Source organism: Peromyscus leucopus, chromosome 1, assembly GCF_004664715.2.
Source record: "Peromyscus leucopus breed LL Stock chromosome 1, UCI_PerLeu_2.1, whole genome shotgun sequence".
Lineage (NCBI taxonomy): Eukaryota > Metazoa > Chordata > Mammalia > Rodentia > Cricetidae > Peromyscus > Peromyscus leucopus.
The window spans coordinates 130,587,496-130,609,995 of record NC_051063.1 but is presented as its reverse complement, the minus strand read 5'-3'; positions in this window follow the sequence as shown (position 1 = coordinate 130,609,995).

The window sequence follows — 22,500 nt, the reverse complement described above, 5'->3', positions numbered from 1 at the left end:
CTCCTGTATCACATCCAAAGACCCCCACATCTCAATCACTCCTCAAGCTGGTGACTGGGCCTTCAGCATATGGGTCTTTGTGAGGGGAATATTGCAGATCCAAACTATGGAAGTAAAACCAAATCTACTGTATATGGCTGATGATCCAGTGCAAAGAATCAAATGTATAATGGAGTGTGTGAGGCAAGCTAAGCTAGCGGTGTTATTTTTATCTAATACCCAGGGCTCTTTGAAATGTGGTTTATCTGTATGACTCATCTGACTAATGAAATGCAGGCAGAAATGATGAGTATCACTTACAGGTGGTGGCTCTGAGAGCCCAGAGGACATTTGCTTTGTTCTCTTCCATCATGACTATGAATGGTGTTTTAGTCAGCAGCATTTCAATCAGCCCACATCCGAGAATGAGAATGATGACAGCTCAGAGCACAGCCCCTGCAGATCTCGGAGAGCACACTGTGTGAGTAAGAAGAGGCAAATTTGTGTGCGAACTGTAGAGCTCTGGATAGTGGCTTTTCACTCAGCTTATCTATCCTGCAGTGAGTTTTACTTAAAGAATCTATGCAGAGGCAAATTCTATCATTGGAGGCTATTATGAATGCACAAAAATATGGTCATGAAAATGACACTTATTAAGGGGTAGGGATTTTTATCAATAGCAGAATATTTGCCTGACACATGCAATGTCCTGGCTGTGATCTACAGCACTATAAAAATGAAATTACATGCATTTATGCATTTTATTAATTTACTTGTGCCCTCTGGTTAAATATAATAATTACAGTTTTACTGACTGTAAATGAAAAGCTACACATTTGGTTGTCAGCATCCATCTATGTAACAGTAGTTGAGTGATTTACAAATACATTTGATATAAACAAAAAAATATTTCATTTTATCAGAATTTTATGGGGCTGTAGATATTTTCACTTATAAAAGAAAAGGTTTTTTTTGGTTTTTTTTTGCATCCATTCTCAGGATGGACTCTAGAACTAATTATTGACTTGGTGACTCTGTGCTTATCTTCAATGTTTTGCTATTCATAGTACTTGCATGTCTTTAACTGACAACCTTACATTAAGATCTTCATAGGCCAGTAATGGTATCTGCTTATTTTACACCAGACCACAAGCATCATCTCTCTGTATGTGAATGAAACCACATCAGGGAGAGGATATATCCACATAAGGGAAAGGAAAGCAATCTTCCTCTGAGGGCCCTTGGTAAACCTGCAGCATTACACCATTTTCCAGATGATATATCTTAAGTTAAGTTAGCCTTAACACTTTCTTAGATGTTCTTAATATAATTTACTCCCAAGGAAAGGGTCACCTGCTCATTCAATAAGAGCACAGAAGTATTTTCTGCTAAATGGTGAGAGGAAAATCTGAATTTTTAAAAAAAATATTGGATTGGTGAAAATGAAATCACTTTAAAATTGAATGAGAATGACTCATGTACCTCTCAACCAGAGAATCACAAGGACATCTGGCCACTTCAGTTCCTAGAGCAAACATGCCATCCAGGCTGTTCCTAAGTGCCCTTTTCTGTTGAAGACACATCCCACGTTCAACCCACTGCCTTTTTGTTCTTAAAGATTCCATCTTTCTAAAATCCAGCAATGAAACCAAGTCCTTCCTCTGGTCCCTTTTTGATGTTCTGATCAAGATATATTATAGACTCTTAATTGAAGAATTTTACTCTCACACAGGAGTTTTCAAATCTACTGTGTCATTATACAGAAGGGGATGACATTAGATCACATTAAAGTGTCATTCGGCCCTATGTACTTACTCAGTTTTAGCTGTTTCTCTTTAAAAATAAAAACAAACAAACAGAACCCTCATTATGCTTCTGAAATATTCTGAGTGTCTTCAAGAATTTTTAAAGAACAAATGTTGATTTTATTTCCCACTGCATTCATTGTTCCAATAAGCAGATTTACAGAAAATTTAAATCTGTTCTTGTAGTGGCAAATATTAAGTAAAAATATAAGAAAATGAACCCACAAAATAATATTTCTACACAATAAGGCTTTCTTGAATGGCCAGTGTTTGATAGACACTGGTCTGGTCATCAAGTGGGACACAAAAAAATTTGTTTTACAAAACTTCACCCATAATCTCTTTCTCAGTGCGTTTGTTGTGACAACAATCACACTGAAGAAAAAAAAAAAGACCACGGACACATTCCCGTTTACAATAGTATCAAACACAACACAATATCTTGGAATAAAAACTCATCAAAGAGGTGTGGAAACCTCCATAATGAAAACTTCAAATCTCTAAAAAGAGAGTTGGAAAAAAACACTAGAAAATGGAAAAATATGTCCTGTTCATTCCTAGGTAAAATTAATATTGTGAAACTGGCCATCCAACCAAAAGCAATTTACAGACTCAAGACAATCCCAATAGAAATTACCACAAAATTCTTCACAAAAATAGAAATTAAAAATATGCTAAATTTCTTAGAGAGGAAACCTCAGATAGTCAAAGCAATTCTGAGCAGAAAGAATATTAGAGGGATTGCTATTTCAGACTTCAGAATACATTATAGAACTATAATAATAAAAACCAATATGATAATTAGACAAGAACAGACATGTAGACCAATGAAATAAGATAGAAGTCACAAACAAGAGTTTGTTTTGTTTGTTCATAACTGCAGCCATATGATATTTGACAAAAAAAAACACATACACACACACTATCTATCTATCTATCTATCTATCTATCTATCTATCTACCTACCTACCTATAATCTATCTATAATATGTGCACATATATAATTATATATGTTATACTATACAATAAACACACACACATACACTGGAGAAAGGACAGCATATTTAACATATGGTACTGGGAAAACTGGAAGTCTACATGCAGAATAATGAAATTAGAGCCATATCTCTCACTACAAAAATTTGATCTAAGTGGGCAGAAATCTCAATTTGAAGCTTGAAACACTGAAAGTGCTAGAAGAAAATATGGGCATCATCCTACAAGATATAGGTATAGGACAGAACTTCCTGAACAAAACTCCATTAGCCAAGGAAATAAGGCCAACAACTGACAACTGGGACTTCATAAAATGACAACCTTCTGTACAGCTTATGAAACAATGTATAAAGAAGAATCCCATAGAATTGGAGAGAATCTTGCCAGCTGTACATCTGACAGAGGACTAATATTTAGAAGATACAAAGAACTAAAACAAAACACAACAAAAACCAAAACAAGGAAACAAATGACACAGTTTAAGAAAGGGTGGGGGATATGGATATGAGCAGAGCATTCTCAAAAGAATAAATAATAATGGCTAAGAAATACCTCAATTACCAATTAGGAAAATGTAAATTAAAACAATTTTGAGATTTCATTTCAGCCTAGTCAGAATGACTAAATTAACAGAACAACTAACTCCAAATGCTGGTGAGGTTGTGGAGAAAGAGGAATGCTCTTTTATAGGTAGTGGGAATACAAATTGGTGTAGCTACTCTGGAAATAAGTATAGGGAATTTTCAAGAAACTAAAATTAAATCTACCATATGATGCAATTATACAACATCTTGGCATAATCCCAAAGGACTTGACATCCTACTCCACAGGTACTTGTTCGGTAATATTCACAGCCACCCTATTCACAATAGCAGGAAATGGGAGCAACTTAAATGTCTTTCAATAGATTAATGAATAGTGAAAGAGTGGTACTTATAAATAATGCATTTCTATTCCACTGCAAAAAAAAAAAAAAAACTAAACTCATGAAATTTGCAGGTAAATGGATGTACCTAGAAAATATTATATTGAGTTAGGTAAACCAGACCTAGAAAGACAAATGCTACATATTTTCCCTCATATGCAGTTCCTAGCTCCAAATCATCAGATGTAAGTATACAACATTGAGTAACCATAGAAACCAGGAAACTATAAAGAGACCCTAGGTGAGGAGGGAGTCATGGAAGGTGAATAAGAGGAAACAGGATTATGAAGTGGGAGACAGAATAACAGGGAGGGGCCTCCAACTGGGAAGAAGAGAGGTAGGTCAATACAGAAGGACAAGGGAGAATGAGAGGCAAATAATACCAAGGTTGTTTTGATAATGCCTTAAGGAATCATTTACATTTACTTAAAATTATGTAGGATATATATATAAGAAATACACACACTATACATATATTTATATATATATCTTAAAGGGAATTTAGCCACTTGGGCTGACAGTGCTCTCTACAAGAACCATAAACTAACAAAAAGCCTAGTACCAGGCATGAAAAATCTCCCTTTGTATGGTTGGTCAGAATATACTAAATGACTTTCAAAAAGTTATCGATTATAGATATAGTCCATGGTTGCCTCTCAGGGGTTGAATATAAGTCCGTATTGCTAAAGACTACACATTTGGGACATAAGACTTGAATAATTCCAGTGAGTCTGACATGAAAGTATCTTTATTGCAGTTTAGCTTCCATGGTTTCAGAAAATACTATGTAAATTACTGAGAGAGAAGCAATTAAACAGTCCTCTGAACCATGACAATCACCAGCATGGCCAGATATGCTTAAAGGTACAATAAGTGGCCCTCACATGTATATGGCAACCAACAGCTGCCCAATTGAACTTAAAGCTCATTCAAACAGAGAGAAATCATGCCTGGTACTGGAAACCTAGCCAGCCTCCTGGGACTAATGGGGTCGTGGACCATAGAAAAGATTCTACTACTGCCACTTTTCAAGACCATAAAAATTCCTTACTGCATTGTAAATTTTATCCTTATATCCACAGATAGTTGTTGTTACCAATCCTCATCAAAGAAGCCACTCCTTAGAGCAAATGGAGACTATCAAAGAAAACCACAACTGAATACATGCAGAGACCAACAGCTATGCAGAGTCCAGTCTCAATATGTGTTAGTTACTTTTCTATTGCTGTGTTAAAATACTATGAGCAAGGCACCTTATAGAAGAAAAACTTTATTGGGCTTATTGTTTCAGAGGGTGAGTCCACAACCATCATGGTGGGGAGCATGGCCGCATGCAGGCAAGCGTGGTGCTAGAGCAGTAGCTGAAAGCTTACATCTTGATACAACAACCACAGGCAGAGAGAGAGAGAGAGAGAGAGAGAGAGAGAGAGAGAGAGAGAGAGAGAGAGAGCTAACTGAAAATTATAGGGATTTTTGAAACCGCAAATCCTGTCCCCAGTAACATGCCTCCTCCAACAAGGCCACATTCCCTAATCCTTCCCTAATAATTCCACCAACCAGAAACCAAACATTCATGGGCCAATGGGAGCCATTCCCATTTAAACCACCACACAATGGATACATCTACATCACAACTCCTGCACCTCTGGCTCGGGGAACATCACAGAATAAAGCACAGGAAAATTGTAACAGCCAGAATAACAGGGAATATACTTTGAAACAGTCTCATCTAGAAATGGCTATATAAATAAGACCTGAACAAGGGCAATACCAATGAATATGTTGTCATGAAAGGAAATTTTCATGAGGTCTCACCCCTAGACAAAGATCTAAAGGCAACTAATGATTGTTGGGAGAAGAATAATTGGTTTCTCCTAGGTATGAGCTCCCTTATTGGTTGCCCAGTACAGAGTTGCCTTGAAGTCATATATACACAAACAATAAAAACAGTGTCAGTACGTTGTATTTATATATATATATATACATATATATATATATATATATGTGAACACACACACACACACACACACAATAATAAAGAAATAGAGGTTATCAACCTTTGAGGGGCCATGGAAAGGTTTGAGCAAGGGTAGATGGGAAGGAAAAAGACGTATGAAAGTGATGTAATTCTATTTCAATTAAGAACATTAAAAACAGCTGGGGGTGGCAGTGCATGCCTTTAATCCCAGAACTTGTGAGGCAGCAGCAGGCAGATCTCCAAGTTTAAGGCCAACCTGGTTCACAAAGTGAGTTCCAGGACAGCCAGGGCTACACAAAGAAACACTGTTTTGAAGAAAAAAAATAATACTAAAAATAAAAACAAACTTATTCATTCACAAAGAAAGTGGACATATAGGAAAAATGAACTGAAGAAGATATATGCTTCTTTAGCCTGGTTCAGTGGCATCTTCTGCTAGCCTGGAACTCAGAAGCCTGAAGTAGGAGTATCATAAAATCAAGGCCAGCCTGGCAACATAATCACATTTAACTTAAAACAAACAAACAACAAAAAACAAGCAAGCAAATGAACAAATACAGTTATTCAAGACAAAAGAAAAAGGTGTCTGCTCAGACGACGGAGTGCAAATGCTGGTCTATCATTTGTCATTCACATTTGACAAAGTCAGGGAATAAGAACTATGAAGGGTAGTGTAAAAAGCCTTATGCTGAACTTTTCCTCCAATTAAAAAATTTACTTTCACAACTAAACAAGTGAAAGACCTTTTTGATAAGAACTTTAAATCTCTAAAGAAAGAAATTGAAGAAGATATCAGAAAATAGAAGGATCTCCCATGCTCATGGATAGGTAGGATTAACATAGTAAAAATGGCAATCTTACCAAAAGCAATCTACAGATTCAATGCAATCCCCATCAAAATCCCAACACAATTCTTCACAGACTTGGAAAGAAAAATAATCAACTTTATATGGAAAAACAAAAGACCCAGGATAGCTAAAAGAATCCTATACGATAAAGCAACCCTTGGAGGCATCACCATCCCGGACCTCAAACTCTACTATAGAGCTATAGTAATAAAAACAGCTTGGTACTGGTATAAAAACCGACATACGGACCAATGGAATCGAATTGAAGACCCTGACATTAATCCATGCACATATGAACACCTGGTTTTTGACAAAGGAGCCAAAACTATACAATGGAACAAAGAAAGTATCTTCAACAAATGGTGCTGGCATAACTGGATGTCAATATGTAAAAGATTACAAATAGATCCATATCTGTCACCATGCACAAAACTCAAGTCCAAGTGGATCAAAGACCTAAACATAAATCCAGTTACACTAAACTTAATAGAAAAGAAAATAGGAAGCACTCTTGAACGCATTGGCACCAGAGACCATTTCCTAAATAAAACACCGACAGCACAGACCCTGAGCACAACCATTAATAAATGGGACCTCTCAAAACTGAGAAGCTTTTGCAGGGCAAAAGACACAGTCAATAAGACAAAAAGACAGCCAACAGATTGGGAAAAGATCTTCACCAACCCCACATCTGACAGAGGATTGATCTCCAAAATATATAAAGAACTCAAGAAACTAGACATCAAAGCACTGAACAGTCCAATTAAAAAATGGGCTAAAGAGCTAAACAGAGAATTCACAAAACAAGAACTACAAATGGCTGAAAGACATTTAAAGAAATGCTCAACATCCTTAATCATCAGAGAAATGCAAATCAAAACGACTCTGAGATACCACCTTACACCTGTTAGAATGGCTAAGATCAAAAACACCAATGACAACCAATGTTGGAGAGGATGTGGAGCAAAGGGAACACTCCTCCACTGTTGGTGGGAATGTAAACTTGTACAACCACTGTGGAAATCAGTATGGCAGTTTCTCAGAAAATTAGGAATCGAACTACCTCAAGACCCAGCCATCCCACTCTTGGGCATATACCCAAAGAATGCTGATTCATACCATAAAGATACATGCTCAGCTATGTTCATAGAAGCACTATTTGTAATAGCCAGAACCTGGAAACAACCTAGATGCCCATCAACAGAAGAATGGATGGAAAAAATGTGGTACATATACACAATGGAGTACTACTCAGCAGAGAAAAACAATGAAAGCATGAAATTTGCAGGCAAATGGATGGAACTAGAAAAAATCATCCTGAGTGAGGTAACCCAAACCCAGAAAGACAGTTATGGTATGTACTCACTCATTGGTGGATTCTAGATATAAAATGAACAATCAGACCACAACCCATAGAACCATAGAGGCTATATATATAGCATGGAGGTCCCTAGGATGACTGTGGCTTATAATAAATTTCAGTTTTATTCAATTATTGAAAAAAAATAGCCAAATGAATGAAAACACATGAACTATGAACCAAAGGCTGAGGGGCTCCCAGCTGGATCAGGCCCTCTGAATAGGTGAGACAGTTGATTGGCTTGATCAGTTTGGGAGGCATCTAGGCAGTGGGACCAAGTCCTGTGCTCATTCCATGAGTTGGCTGTTTGAAACCAGGAACTTATGCAGGGACACTTGGCTTAGTCTGGGAAGAAGGGACTGGACCTCCCTGGACTGAGTCTACCAAGTTGATCACAATCCTCGGGGGAGGATGTGTCCTAGAGGAGGTGGTAATGGAGGGTGGGCTGGGGGTAAGGGGAGGGCATGGGAGGGGGGAGAATAGGGGAACCCATGGCTGATATGTAGAACTGAATGGTATTGTAAAATAAAAAAAATATATATCACAAAAAAAAAATTACTTTCTTTATTTGCATCAGGAGGATAGTATTAAGGAGTAAGGGGAGATTATATACAAGAAAACCTACTGTCTTAGTGTTTCAATTGCTGTGAACAGACACCATGATCATGGCAACACTTATAAAAGAAAAACATTTAAATGGGGTGGCTTAAATTTTCAGAGTTTTAGTCCATTATCATCGTGGTATGAAATGGTGACATGTAGGCAGACATGGTGCTGGACAAGGAGCTAAAACTTCTACATCTTGACCTATAGGCAACAGGAAGTGAACTGAGACATTGAGCATAGCTTAAGCATAGAAGACCTCTTCCATGTTACTTGATGAAAGAAAACAATCAGGATAATATACAACTTCTATTATTGTAAGAGACAGTCACTGTAAACACACTAAACAAGCCTGGTCATATCTGTATTGGAAAACAAGAAGTTTACACTTGCCACACAATCAGGAGAACAAGTTTAGATCCCAGCATCCACCTAAGGAACCAGTTGTCCCCACAAATTCCTATGACCCTCGCTCCTAGGAATGCAAAGATAGGCAGATCACTGGGGCTTGCTGACTTCTGCTTCCAGATTTCAGGTATAGACCCCACCTCAAAGAAATGTGTGGATAACAATAGAGGATAGTACAAGAGCACACACATGTACGTACCCACGCACATACAACCACATGCACACACTCTCTCTCCACTACCTGCTCTCTCTCTCTCTCTCTCTCTCTCTCTCTCTCTCTCTCTCTCTCTCTCTCTCTCACACACACACACACACACACACACACACACACACACACACACATACAGACACGCACACTCCTGTACACACACAGACACACACACCTCAGGCAGGAGCAGCTGGGAGCCAGATCAGTAGAAATCAACATACAACACTCTCCCCTCTCCCACACACTGAAACTTCAGAATTGTCTAAGGGAAGAGTTGCAGCAGAACCTAACTCAGCAGTGCTATAGATGTGGATCACAGTCTAGAGAGTACTTGCTAGAATTTCTAGGTTCTTATGTCTCAGACAAGGAACAAAGGACATGTAGATAGTGATAGAAACAAAGACAGTTTGTTAAGAAAGAGAGACATTCTCTAGGAAGTGAGCTAGAGAGCTTGAACAAGTTGAATAATAAAAACCCTGGATCCTCAGCATCATGTCCCATTGCAGGACATTTACATAATACTGGCTGGCCTTTCCCACATTTGTATGTGGCGGGCTTTTCTCATGTGTATTCTACTCCATACTTGTAGCTCTGGTGGGGAAGGATTTTCTTTCTACCAACTGACTTCCTTCCTTACTTCCTTCATTTCTTTATTTATTTTAGTATTTTCATAGAAAATCTATTTAATCCTATAAACTTTGCAGATTTGGCAGGAATGTATTAGTTTTCAGTCAATATTAGTGATTTTAAGTGTTCTTACCACAAAAAAATAAGTGCATATGCTAAGTAGCTTGGTTTAGCCACTCCATAATGCATATTTCAAACTATCATGATCTATACTGTAATATATAGAATAATATTCAGTCTAAAAACAAATACTTTAATAGAAATACCTTGAAGAATACCTTTAGATTCTATTTGTCACTTTTTAAAAGTATTATTTAAAAAATAATACCTTCCAAATAGGTTTACCCAGCCTTATTTTCTCAAACATTTTGCAAATACAAAATTTAAACATTTGAGTATAACTTCTTTCTTTTATTTTTTATTTATTCTTGTCTCATGTGTTACTCCCTCCTCTCCTGGCAGTCTCTCCTCCTACCTTCCCTCTGTCCCAGATCCATCCCTACTCTATTTCCCTTCAGAAAAGAGCAAGCCTCCCAGTGATATCAACCAAACATAGCATAACAAGTTACAATAAGAATAGGCACAGACTCTCATATCAAGGCTAGATTAGGCAATGAAGTGTGAAGAAAAGGGTCCCAGAAGCAGCCCAAAGTGTCAGAGACAGCTCCCACCCCACTGTTAAGGGGTTCCACAAGAACAGCAAGCTATGTAACCAAAATATGTATGCAGAGGACACAGGTCAGATACATACAGGCTCCCTGAATGTCGCTTCAGTCTTTATGAGCCCTGTGGGCCATTTTCTTGTGGTATCCTATTGTCCTTTATCCCCCTCTTCCACAGGGTTCCCTGAGCTCTGCCTAATGTTTGGTTGTGGGTCCTTGCATCTGCTCCTATCAGTTGCTGGATGAAGCCTCTCTGACGACAGGGCTAGGCACCAATCTATTAGTATAACAGAATATTATTAGGAATCATTTCATTGACTTTTTTTGCCAGTCTTGTTTGGTTCTATCCTAGGTCTCTGGGCTAGTCAGCATTTCATACTTGACTTTCTAGGCAGTGTCAAGTGTGGGCTTCCTCTCATAGCATAGAGAGGTCAAGTTGGGTCAGTCATTGTTTGGCCACCCCCACAAGTTCTGCACCACCTTTACCCTAGCACATCTTGCAGGCAGGACAAATTGTAAGTTGAAGGTTTTATGGTTGGATCTTAGTTAGGGTTTCTATTGCAAAGAAGAGACACCAAGTGCAACGAACCACAAGAATATATTTAGAGATTCAGCTATATATAATAAGCAGTACCTTGACTGACCAAGGTGTCCTTCAAGAGGAAACCATGTATTAAGGAATATTTGGTGTTATTTAGCTTATTAATATATGTCCACTGTCTTCTGCTATGAAAGTCTTGTGCTCCCATATACTACTAGGACATATTGGCAAATAGTTAAGCTTCTCAGACCTACTGCTGATCCACTAGGTAACTAACACCCTTGCAGGGTCTAGGAGACAGGCAGGCTGTAGATGCATAGCTTTGTTTTTGTGCAGATGAAGCTCAGACCATCCCTTGCTTTCAGGCCTGGTAGTATTGCAGAGCTACTGACTTGGGACAATAGGACTTTTTGCATAACCAGGTGCAGTAAGGATTGGAACAGAATTCCAGAGGCAGGAAGAGCTGTGTCGTCAGAGAGAAGAAAACAAGGAGAATTTCTGTAGATTGTAGGCAGAACCATGTGGCTGGAGAGAAGAGAAGAAGGCAGAGTTTCTCAGAGCCAGGGTAAAAAGCAAGGAAGGAAAGATGGGGGATGAAGGTACAGAGGACAAAGATGAGGTTACTAATACTATGAGGACAGATATAAAAGGGACAGAGAAAAACTGAGTGTCAGTATGAAACTGAAGCTGTGTAGACAGAAGTTTGTTATAGAGAAATAAACAGATGTAAGAACATGGTATACATAGATTCTTTTCCCTCAGATAACCCCATGCCAGACATAGCCTCTTTCCCAGGACTCTGGGTGGTATCTTCTCAGGGCAGGTAAGACCAAGACCACAGCAACTCATATTAAGGAAAACATTTAACTGAGGTGGCGGCTTACAGTTCAGAGGTTCAGTCTATTACCATCATGATAGGGAGCATGATGACATGCAGGAAGACATGGTGCTGCCTACAGCTTGATCAGCAGGCAACAGGAAGTGAACTGTGACACCAGAGGTATCTTGAACATTGGAAATGTCAAAGCCCACCTCCAGAATGACACACTTCCTCCCATAAGCCCATACCTACTCTAACAAAGCCATACCTTCAATAATGCCACTCCTTATAAGCTTATGGGGGCCAATTATGTTCAAACTACCACAGTTGGTGTCCCAATCCCTCCACTGGGAGCCTTTCCTAGTTACAGTACATGGCCAGTTCAGGTTCCATATCACCCATTACTAGGAGTCTTCACTAAGGTCACCCTCATAGATTCCAAGAAGTTTCCATTGCACTAGGTTTCTACCTTGCCCCAGAAATGTCCCTACAATCTAGTTGTCTCTTCCAGAACTCTTTCCCTCCATCCCTTCCCCTCATCTGATCCCTCCTATTTCCATACCCACCCACCCTCCAACCACCTGTGAAATCTATTCTATTTCCACTTCTCGAAGGGATCCATGTGTCTCCCCTTGAGTCCTTCTTTTACCTAGCCTCTCTGGGTCTGTGGAGTGTAGCCTGATTATCCTTTACTTTATAGCTAATAAGCACTTATAAGTGAGTACATACCATGTACATATCATATTTTTCTTTCTGGGTCTGGGTTACCTCACTTGGGATGATTTTTTTCTAGTTCCATCCATTTGCCTGCAAAATTCACAATGACTTTTTTTTTAGCAGCCAAGTAATACTCCATTGTATAAATGTACCACATTTTCTTTATCCATTCTTCAGTTGAGGGACATCTAGATTGTTTCCAATTTCTGGATATTATGAATAAAACTCCTATAAATATAGTTGAGCAAATATCCTAGTAGTAGTAGGATGGAGCGTCATTGGGTATATGCCCAGGAGTGGTATAGCTGGGTCTTGAGGTTGATAGATTTCAAATTTTCTGAAGGGAAATGGAAGAGGAGTGAATCTGAGGGAGAGGAGAGATTGGGGAGGGACTGGTAGGAGAAAATCAAGGGGAAACTGCAGGGGAGATGTAATATATGAGAGAAGAATTTTTTTAAGGTTAAAAATATAAGGTCTAAGCAAGAATAATAACTCTAACCAACATCCTAGGACAAGTAACAGGAAAGCCATGGCCATTCTTGTTTCAGATCCATCCTTAAATAGCCTTAATTTCAGGGCTATGATACCTTGAGTTGTTAAAAAAAAAAAAAAGGCTATGGTTTGTATATTAAGGATGTGGACATATATGAAAGCACAGGTTTAAGCAGGGCTCTAATGGTAGGATAGATTAAAATGGAGACAGTGTGAGAATTTAACTGTTGAGTACAATGTTAACAAGAAATGAAGAAAATCAAAAAATAGTGAGGTATCAATAGTGATAAATTTATAAGTAGAGCTTATCTTAGTATTTAATGTCAACACAAGTTTTTTTCTTATTTGCGGAGAATTTTTAAGTCTTAGCCTTTTTAGCACTTTCCAGATATAAATAGCCCATCTTTAAGGCTTTGGAATCTAAAAAAGATAAAGGATACAGGTAAAGATTTTATTTTGAAAAACAACTTGTAATTTTTTAATGTATGAGAAGTCTTCATCCACTCCAAGAAGGTATCAGAAAACACCAGAAGATATTTACATCCCCAACAGGGCTTGTTTAACTTTAGTTTATAAGCATCCTTAATATCCACATATTATATATTTTAGTTGAAAAAGTGAGCTATGGGTTTATTATACTTGAAACTTTTAGGTGGGGACTCAATGGCATACCTTGTTATTAGATCATATAAAGGGAAATTCCCAAGGCTGTAGTTGTCAAAAGTAATTCTTTTGGCTTTGAGGTATTTCCATTAATATTGATCACTATGCAAATTTATTTATTAAATTGCATTGGATTATCCTTTATGGCAGAGAACAAAACACCAGTTCTGAAATGAAAATTAATAATTTTAGGCACTGCCTCTACTACCCCACTTCATACTCAGATTTTCCACATCCTTCTCTAAGCTCTAGCTTGGTATGTTTTCCCAACCACCTGATACTCATTTTCCTACAACTTGTCAGGTCTAGTCTGGGTTCCATAGCCAGTGCCCCTGACTATTACGTACTCATGCAGATGAAACTTTCTCCAAAATTGTCCACACATTTAGTATGCCAGTTTGAATAAGAATGGTCCCCATACACTCATATAGTTGAATGCTTGGTCACCCAGGAGGGGCACTATCAGGAGATGTCAACTTGTTGGGGGTGGGCTTTGTGGTTTCTAGTGCTCATGCCAGAACCAGTCTCTCCCTCTCTCTCTCTCTCTCTCTCTCTCTCTCTCTCTCTCTCTCTCTCTCTCTCTCTCTCTCTCCTCGCTCTCTCTCTCCATGCCAAGATGTAGAACTCTCAGCTACCTCTCCAGCACTATATCTGCCTGTGTGCCTCCATGCTTCCTGCCATGCTGATAATAGATTCAACCTCTAAAATGTGAGCAAGCCACAATTAAATGTTTTCTTTTATAAGAGTTGCCATGGTTGCGGTATCTCTTCACAGCTATAGAACTTTGACTGAGATGCTTGGCACAAAGTTTCAACAGATATAAGAAAATTGAAATAACACACAGCATCCTATCAGACCACCATAGATTAAAAGCTGATTAACAACAACAACAGAAATGGTGTTGACCAGTAGAAATTATGAAAACTCATAGAAACTGAACAACTCACTACTCAATAAAAAATGGTCAAGACAAATCAAAAAGGAAATTAAAAACTCTTAAAGCCTGTGTCTGACCCTAGTTCAAAACCACTTTCTCTTTCAAATCATCAAAACTCTTGGTTTCTACCAGGACCTGTCCCACCTGCAACTACTTGCAAATTTCTGGAATGCCTTTAGCACCCCACTAGATTCCCAGACTTCCCAAGATCACCTCCAGAGTCTAGCCTGTTTAAGTACCCCTGACTTCCTCATCCATTTCTTTTTTTCAAATCACCAGATTTACCCTGAGTCCCACAACCAGTATATTAGCTTAGTCTGCCCTTCCCTGTCTTCACTGCAAAGGAGCTATAGGCTTGGGGCAGGATCCTCCACATCTATCCTCTAAACCCAAGACTCTCCCATGTTGTATCTAACCCTTACACCAAGACTGATCTACCCCACACAGCAAACGTGGAACAGGTAGCATGTATACCAGCCAAAGTCCCCTCAGCCCATCTGACTTCATTCCACCTAAGACATTTCCACCATCTATACCCAATCCATCCCTGTATCTTCTCTTCTTCCCTAGTCTTCTCTGTCCATAACAAACTCAGAACTAACCAAGAAAATTCACATGCCAGATCCCATCTACCAAACACCAATAATCTAAAGGATCAAGCCAGTATCTTCTCTCTAAATTTTACCAGTCCAATAGAAATACTTACTAATGAAAATTACCTAGATGAACTCTAGGACACAGAATTTAAAACAACAATAATAATCCTCATCATAGAATTCAAAGAGTTTAAAGAAGACACAATGAAACAGCTCAATAAAATCAAGAAGAAAAAGCTGAAGGAGAAAAAATGCCTGGGTGATGCCCAAGAAAACACAAACATAAGGCTCATGAAAGTGAAGGAGACAAGCCAATATTTGAGAGCAGAATTCAATCAGAAGATAGAAAAATTGAAAACTCAAGCTGAAACGAAGATGAAATAAAACAGCCCAATAGTTCAACTAGAAAACTCAAAGGAAAGCCTTACAAGTTGAATGAATCAAGCAGAAAACACAAGATCAGATCTCTAAGATAAAATAGAGGATCTAAACCAAATAAGGAGGAAGCATTAAAAAAAAAAAGGAAAGGAACACACAGGATATGTAGAACATAATGTAGAAACCAAATCTCTGAATTATTGACATAGATGAAGAAGAAGAATCCCAAGTTAATAGACCAGATCTTCAACAAAGTCCTAGAAGAAAATTTCCTCAAACTAAGGGAAGAGAAGACAGGCCTGTACAAATTCAAGAAGTGCACAGAACACCAAATAGAAAAAAAAAAAAAAAACAGAAAAGAAAATCCCCATGGCATACCATAGTTAAAAAACTAAGTATATATAACAAATAAAGTGTATTGAGAGCTGAAAGAGACAAAAATACAAATCACAAACAAAGGTAAATCCATCAAAATAACAGCTGATTTCTCCATTTGAAAACTTTGAAAGCCAGAAGAGGCTGGAGCAATCCAGTCCAAGTACTAAAAGATCAGTCTAGACTCACATACCCAGCAAAATTAGCTACCACGTTGGAGATGACAAACTTTCCATGGTATAAACAGCCTAAAAAGTTATATCCAACAAACCAAGCCTAATGAAAATATATGACACATTGTATCTAGCTGAAGATGGGAATTAGCATATCAGAGGGACTATGGAAAGAAATATGAAGCCATAATTATTAAAACAAAAAATAACTCTGAGAATAAATAACAGCAAAAAATCAACAGCACAATGACCACAATTAACACGTACATTTAAATAAAATCTTTAAATATACCCAGGCTGTGGTGGCATATGCCTTTAATCTCAGCACTGTAGAGGCAGAGGCAGGCAGATCTCTGAGTTCAAGGCCAGCCTGGTCTACAAAGTGAGTACAGGACAGCAAGGACCAAACAGAGAAATACTGTCTTGAAAAACAACAACTACAAAAAAAAAAAAAAAAGCAAAAAAATTTAAGTATCAGTGGTCTCAATTCTCCAACCAAAATACACAGACTGATTTAATGGATCAAGAAACAGAATTCATCTGTTTCCTACAAGAAGCCCACCACAGTTTTAAAGATAGGCTACCACCTCAGAGTGCAAGGTTGGACAAAAGTACTCTAATCAAACAGGAACAGGAAGCAAGCAGGTGTCACTATCCTAATTTCTCACAAAATAGACTTCAAACTAAAACTAACCAGAGGAGATAAAGAGAGGCACTTCATTTCAATCAAGGAAACAATTAAGCAAGAAGATAAGAGTATCCTGACATGTATGTACCGAACTCTGGGGTTTCATTAAAAAAAAAACTACTACTTTAAAAAGTAGAGTTAAAGAAAGATTAATGTCAATATTATTAATACTCCATTTTACTCAGGACAAAAAATCAACAGAGATACATCAGAATTAATTGACATCATATAACAAATGGACTTAACAGGTACCTGCAGAATATCCTACTCAAACACAAAAGATTACAAATTCTATTCAGCAGCAGCACATGGAAGTACTTATGAAATAGAATATATCCTGGGACACAACACAAATATTTACAAATTTAAAAAGATTGAAATCACTCATTATGTTTTATTTGATCACAATGCAATAAAACTTAAAATTGACTGAAAAAAACCTTCCAGGAAATAAGCAGACTCATAGGGATTAAAGAATCCATTACTGAATGATGAGTTGGTCAAAGAGGAAATCAAGAAAAATTTAAAACTTCCTGGAATGAAATGAAAATACAACACAACAGAAATTTTGAGGCACATTGAAAGCAGTCCTATGAAGAAAATATATTACTCTAGGTACCTACATTAAAAACCAGAAATCCCACAAATAAATGGCTTAATGGTGCAACTCAAAAAGTTGGGAAAACAAAAATAAACCAACTCGAAATCCAAACCCAGTTGATGGCATGAAATAATAATAGTCAGAGCAGAAATCTACAAAATAGAAACAAATAAAACAATACAAGGAGTCAAAAAATCTAAGAACTTGTCGTTTGAGAAGACAAACAAAATTGACAGACTCTTGGCCTAACCAAAAGAAAGAAAGAGAGTACCGAAATTAAAAGAATCAGAAATGGACAGGGAAATATTACAATAGACACCAAAGTAATTCAGAATATATAAGGGGCTTGCTTATTTATTTATTTATTTATTTATTTATTTATTTATTTATTTATTTATGTTTTTACATCCCAATCAAAATTTCTCCTCCCTCCTCACTTCCAAGTTCCTCCCCCCACCACACACACACCATCCATTCCTCCCCTACTGTTTCTCTTCAGATACAGGCTGGCCTCCATTGGATATCAGCCAGCCATGCTATATCAAGTTGCACTGAGATGAGGCACCTCTTTTCCTAGGCTGAGGCAATATAATAGGAGGAGTGGGTCCCCAAAACAGGTAACAGAGTCAGAGACAGACAGCCCCTGCTCTCCCTGTTAGGAGTCTCACATGAAGACCAAGTTACACAACTGTATCATTTATACAGAGGGCCTAGGTCAGTCTCATGTAGGATCCCTGGCTGTTGGTTCAGTCTCTGCGAGCCCCTATAAGAGAATATTTTAAAAACCTGTACTCCATTATGCTAGGAAAACTTAAAAAAAAAATAAATAAAAGAGATGGTTTTCTAGATTCATCTAAATCACCAAAATTAAAACAAGAAGTCAACTACTAAACAGACTAATGACAAATACAAATGAGATGATTGAAATAGTATAAAAAAGATTTTCAGCTAAAAAGTTTTCCAGTTAAAAGTTTCCAGGACAAGATGATTGACAGCAGAAACCTATCAAACATTCAATGAAGATTATTGTATTCAGAATGTTTCTCTGGTCCCGCCAGACCCCCACAGTTCCATGGCCCACTTATAAAATAATCACTCAGAAGCTTATATTAAGTATAACTGCTTGGCCATTAGCTCAGGCTTATTACTGACTAGCTCTTACACTTAAATTAACCCATAATTCTTATTTATGTTTAGCCATGTGGCTTGGTACCTTTTCTCAGTTCTGCCTTGTCATCTTGCTTTCCCTGTGTCTGGCTGGTGACTCCTGACTAGACAGAATTAACACACATCTTCTAATTATAATTTTGAACACTATGAAGTAAATTCTTCCTTTAAAAGACACAGACTAGTAGGTTGGATTAAACATAAGGTCCATTTTAATAAAAAGACAACCATAAAAGAATAAACAAGTGTATTCCAAGCAGTGAGACTTTTAAAAGCAAGAAGTAGTGACTAATGCCCAACAAAATGTACATTGAATCAAAAGTAGTCAGAAGAGATGAAGAGGGTCACTTCATAATGATTCATGGAACCATTCATTAAGAGGAAAGTATAGTTCTAAAAATATATGCACTAAACATTGGTGCACCTAAGTTCATAAATCAAACACTACTGAATGTAAAGGCATGTACGAACCCAAATATAAGGATAGTGGGTGGTTTCGTTTAACTTCTGAGTTAAATGACACCATAGATCAAATATCCACAGAATATTCCATGTAAGCAATAAAGAGTATCCATTCTTTTCAGAAGTTCATAGAACTTACTCTTAAAAGGGGCAATAGAATAAGGCATGAAGCAAGTCTGAGCAAATATAGGAAATTTAGAATACCTTCATGTAGACTATTGACAATAGTAGAATAAAGCTAGCATCAGCAGCAGAAAAAAATTGCACAGCATGCAGAAACTGAAAAACATGTTGAATGATGAATGGGCTATTGAAGATATTAAGAGGGAAATTTTAAAATTCTTAGAATTGAATCAAAATGAAAGTACAACACTCCAAAACCCGTGGGATACAGTAATATTAGCAGTAAGTGGAAGTTTATAATTATAAATGCCTACAACAAAATTCAGAAAGATCTTAAATAATAACCTAATCATGCAATAAGAACAAGACCATCCAAATTCAGCAGCAGCAAATAAATACTCAAGATCAGGATAGAAATTAATGAAATAAAAATCAACAAACCATAGAATCAATAAAAACCGAACTGGTTCTTACAAAAGATTTACAAGATTGACAAACATTTAGGCAAAGCAAACAAAAGAAAGAGAAATAAGACCCAATTAACAAAACTGAAGATTAAATAGAAGATATTACAACAGATAACCATGAATTTCAAAAAATTATTAGGCTATATCTTAAAAACATATCCCTAACTGTCATCATAGAGCCTTCATCCAGTAACCAATAGAAGTAGATGCAGAAAGCCACAGCCAAGCACCAGGCGGAGCTCCAGGAGTCCAGTCAAAGAGATGGAAGAGGGATTATATAAGCAAGCGGGAGTCAAGATCATGATGGGGAAATCTACAGAGACAACTGAACCAAGCTCAAAGGAACTCATGAACTTTAGACTGAGAGCTGTGGAACCTGCTTGGGGCCAAACTAGATCTCTACATAGAGTAGACGGTTGTGTAGCTAGGTCTGTTTGAGGGGCCCCGGCAGTGTGATCAGGATCTATCCCTGGTGCATGAGCTGGAATTTTGGATCCCATTACCTGTGGTCGGACACCTTGCTCCCCTTGATGCAGCAGGAAGGGCTTGGTCCTGCCTCAACCAAATGTACTAGGCTTAGCTGTCCTCCCATAGGAGAACTTACTCTTTTGGAGGAAGGGATGAGGGTTGGGGTGAGGATAAGGGGGGAGTGAGAGGAGGAATGAGAGGGGGATCTGTGGTTGGTATGTAAAATGAATTTAAAAAATTTAAAAAAGCATATCCCACAAAGTTGGAAATCTTAAAGGAATGGTTTCATGACTGGTCCAGCCTAAGACCCATGCCACAAGAAAGAGACCACCCCTGGGATTGCCTGGAGCACCAGGAACCAAAGGCTAGTTGGCCCAGAGACCTAGGATAGAACCAAACATGACTGGAGGGAAAAATGTCAATGTAATGATGCCATAAAATATTCTACTATATTCGTATATTGGTACCTAGCCCAATAGTCATCAGAGAGGCTTCATCCAGCAACTGGTGGAAACAGATGCAGATCCACAGCCAAACATTAGGTGGAACTCAGGGAACCCTGCTGATGAGAGGGAGGACGGACTGTCGGAGCCAAAGGTGTCAAGGACACCACAAGAAAACCCACAGAATCAATTAACCTGAGTCTATAGGAACTCACAGACTGAACCTACAACCAGGGAGCCTGCATGGGACTGACTTAGGCCCTCTGACTATATGTGAAGGTGTGTAGCTTGATCTTCTTGTGGGACTCCTAACAGTGGTAGTAGAGGCTATCTCCGACTCCTTAACTGACTTTTGGGACCCTACTCCTCATACTAGGTTGCCTTGCCCAGCCTTAATACAAACCAAAACACTTAGTCTTGCTACAACATGATATGTCATGTTTTGTTGATATCTATGGGAGGTCTGTCCTTTTCTGAATAGAAACAGGAGGAGTGGATGGGATGGGGCAGGGCAGAGGAAGGTGGGGAAAGGGACTGAGGTGAGAGGAGGGAGGGAAAACTACGATTGGGGTGTAAAATAAATAAATAAAATTCTAACAACAAGAAAAAGAAATGGTTTATTTTCTAGGCTTATATAACCTACCCAAGTTAAACCAAGATGATTTCAATAATGTAAACAGATTATTTACAAGCAATGACACAGTAGTGGTACTAAAAAAAAAATCTGACTAAAAAGAATAAATGTCCAGATGGATTCACTGCTGAAATCAACTAGACCTTTAAAAGAAGTACAAATACCAGTAAATACCAGTATTTATCAAACTATTTCATGACATAAAAAAGGAATTCTGCCAAGCTTCTTTTGTGAAGCCAGAAATACTTTAAGAAACCGTGATACCAAAGCCAGTTAGATACATACACACACACACACACACACACACACACGCACACACACACACACACACACACACACACACACGCACACACACACACACACACACCACAAACACACACTGCAAATTTTCTCAGTAAATTATTGGCAAACAGAATTCAAGAACATATCAAAAATATAATTTGCTACAATCAAGTCAGCTTCATTCCAGACATGCATATATGCCTCAGCATTTCACAAGTCAATGTATGTAATACAATACATAAATAGACCCATGTATGTAAATCACATGTTTATTACAATAGATGCATAAAAAGCTTTTGACAAAAAATCCAGCATCTGTTCAAAATAAAATCTTCAAGAAACCAGTATAGAAGAAATGTATCTCTAGATAATAAAGGTTATATATGACAAACCAATGCTGAAGCCATACTAAATGAGAAAAACAAAAATTCACAGATTTCTACAAATCAGGAATGAGACAACCATGTTCACTTTTTCCATCCTCTTCAATATAGTTCTCAAATTCTTAAGGTAAGGATGTAAAATAAAAGCATACAAATAAGAAAGGATGAAGTAAAAATATTTTTATTTTAGATTATGTGGTTCTGTACATATGAGACACGGCAGACTCCATCAGAAAATTCTGAGAACTGATAAATATTTGCAACAAAATATCAGGATACCAAATTAACCCAAAAATCAGTAGCAAGAGATTTTCTAAAGCCATCTCCTTTCAAAGCTGTCCTTTCTGCTTGAAGTTTGGCTACACCTTTGGGTAAGCCCCAAGGAAAGGTCTCTTCACAGACTCAGAACCTCTGACCTCAGGTTGGAAGCCTAAATCCGGCACCATGTGAAACCCACTAACTCAGAGAGCTCTGAAAATACTGCCTTTCAACTGAGCATAGCTGCATTTCATTCCATATGTATTCTTCCATCTCTTATTTTAAATGATTTTATTTCTACTCTTGCATCGATGTCATATAATAGGTTGACTTTTATTTGTATATTGCTTTGTTAGTTTATAGGACTGTTTTTTATGTTTCGTCACAGTTTAAGGCATTCTTTACTATAGTCTTCAGCCACATCTCATATACT